This window comes from Rhagoletis zephyria, unplaced genomic scaffold (genome assembly GCF_001687245.7).
Source record: "Rhagoletis zephyria isolate East Lansing unplaced genomic scaffold, Rhagoletis_zephyria_1.1 Rzeph_scaffold_00692, whole genome shotgun sequence".
NCBI lineage: Eukaryota > Metazoa > Arthropoda > Insecta > Diptera > Tephritidae > Rhagoletis > Rhagoletis zephyria.
Window position 1 is genome coordinate 51,489 of NW_016157776.1, and position 2,908 is coordinate 54,396.

Below are 2,908 nucleotides of genomic sequence, written 5' to 3' on the forward strand. Positions count from 1 at the left end.
ACAGCATTTGTGGGAGCAGCGAAGGACATCAAAAGAGCAATGGAGAGCTGGCACAAGGAGGATGTGTTCCAACATTTGTCGGTCAAAGGTACCGAGTGGCGATTCATGACACCAGCAGCTCCGCACCAAGGAGGAATATACGAAGCGGCAGTAAAATCGATGAAGCACCATCTGGTCCGCGTCATCGGGCTAAGTGTGCTTCCGTTCGAGAAATTGAGGACGCTGCTTGCTCAGGTTGAAGCGATACTCAACTCGCGTCCGTTGCATCCATTGAGCGACGATCCAGAGGATTTTCAAGCACTGACACCTGGGCATTTATTGAACGGAGAGCCATTGGTTCTTCCTTTACCCTTTGCGATTCCCGAGACATCGTCATCCAAGGGTGTTCAGCTTTGGAAAGAGCGACAGCGAATGGTTAAGACCTTTTGGGAGCGGTGGCACAATGAGTATTTGACGACACTCCAAGAGCGGAAAAAATGGCGGAAATCTTCTGAAAGAGTGCAACTACGTCAGCTGGTGCTCATAAAAAGCGAAAATTTTCCTCCTGCGCAGAGGGCCATGGGACGTATCATACAACTTCATCCGAGCGAGGACAATCTGGTCCGGTCAGTAGCGATTTAGACAGCAACGAATAAGCTGCGAAGGCCAGTGCAGAAAATTTGTGTCCTACCGGTGGAGCTGAACGAGAACTAGTGGGCTAAATCAAGTTTTTACTATTGGAAAACCGTTGGTTTTCGGCAGGACTGTTAAGTATTGAATTTATTACAAATCTGGCAGCCTGCGAGTTGCTTAAGCAAAATACTTTAAATAAAGAAGTGTGGCTGCCCATGTGTGGTCGGGTGAGCCTACCGAAGTACAGAGAGAAGAGTGGTCCTTTTTTATTATCGGTTAGCTGATTTTGGTGGAGTGGGTTTAGCCTTGGCTATTCTAGTACAAAACAGATAATTACTGTGTCTTAAATATCCACAATCGCATACAACAAGGGGACTTTGACAGAGTAACAATTATATGGACACCTAGCCATAAAGGGATCGTAGGCAACGAGAAAGCTGACCGTATTGCAAAACACGCTATAGTTAGTGATCAAACCCTAGATGTAAAACTGTCTGCGGCTGAAGCCCTAAATACTATCAAAAACCAAATTCGAGAAGAGTAGCTTGATAGCTTTCAAGCCTTTTCGATTGAAAAACCTAACCTTTTTTCCAAAGTTTTTTCATGTGGGAAAAAGAGAACCTGGTTTTATAATTGTCCGCTAACGCATAAAACAATAAAAATCCTGAACAGAATTCTCTCAGGCTTCACTTATGACACTGCTTACTTATATAAAATCAAAGCCATCGCTAGCAACACATGCAGATGTGTTCAAATCGACAGCTACATTCATCAAACTTTTCACTGTCGGCTGTTAAACGACACCAGAATAAAATTTCGAGATTTTTCAAAACAACGCAGATTTTCACGATTTATTCCGAGACATGAATTTTTGCAAAATCACTCAACTAGCCGATTTTCTACAAAAAGTCGAAGCTAAATTTTAAACTCATAGGCGCATATTCATAGGCATATTTTGTACTCAACTAAGTCGAAACTATTCTAGGTCACAACTAAAGCTATTCATAGTCGCCTTAGTTTCGACTTTTCTGGCTAAGTGCCAACTTAAAATTTAGTTTCGGCTGCAGCTGCAACTAAGTCGTAACTAGGAAGAAGTATTTTATCAAATTAAGGGAAAACAGACGAAATATGTAAAAATTAAGTTGGTAGAGGGTGATTTCGGTAATATTGAATAATCTCCAATTAAAATTTACAAAGATCGATCCATTTTAATCGGAAGATGAAATTAAATGCGTATTACAATTCGAATAAAGTTACATCACAATTTTATAATTGGAAAAGTTTAGATAAATTCTCAAATAATAAGTCAGTTTCACGCTAGTTCTTTTAAAGTAAATTTGTGCATAACATTTAGATATCTACTATTTGTATGTTTCACAGCATGCTTTCGATAAACATCGACTTCACATCACTGCGGTTGTTCTGGCTATTTCACACAATTAACAAGAAAATGATACCTTATTCTTTTGCATAATCATGCAATGAAAATAAAAATTACATAAACGGATGATCAAACTTGACATTATTTAATAAAAATGTAATTTTTCCAAAATATCGTAAAGAAAAATCGATACATTTTCACACTCGTTTTGCTATATCGTAAACTAAGTCGAAACTACTTAGTAGAAGTCTGAAATGCGACTATGAATAGAGGTAAATTTTAAGTTGGTACTTAAATTTAAGTTGCAACTTTGTTAGTTTCGACTTAGTTGCTGGACTATGAATACGCGCCATAGTATCTATTTTACGGTTTATGAGTGGCAGCTATAACCGTCCACCACTCTCCTTTTTTTTTTAAGTCATGAAATACATATGTACGTTATGTATAAACGTGCTCTCAGTAGTTGCGTTCGATAACAAAATATCGATAAAAAAAAAAAGTGAAGAAAAATCAAAGAAGTAAACGAACAGGAAATTAGCCATCACTTGCAAAAACCGGAAGAAGAAGACACACCAACTGACTTTGTTTATGTTTTATTTGTAAACAAACTGAAATTCATGTTGACTCCATGGAAGAAATAAGGAAAGTGAACGTTCAATGTTTGTCAGGAACATTTCTAGAAGTACAAACTAGTTGGCGCTATCATCAAGTCATACAGCAGGCAGCCAAAAAGCATATAAATTGCAACCATATGTTTTGTTATCATATGTTTTTGTGTTTGATAATTTTAGCTGACTAAAATTTTGCCAGTACAAAATGAACTCTTCTCTTGCATCAAAATGAACGCTTGCTCTCTCAATTTTTGTGTGTTGGATAATTTTTTGTCGTTATCGAACGCCATCCAGTAAAAATTTG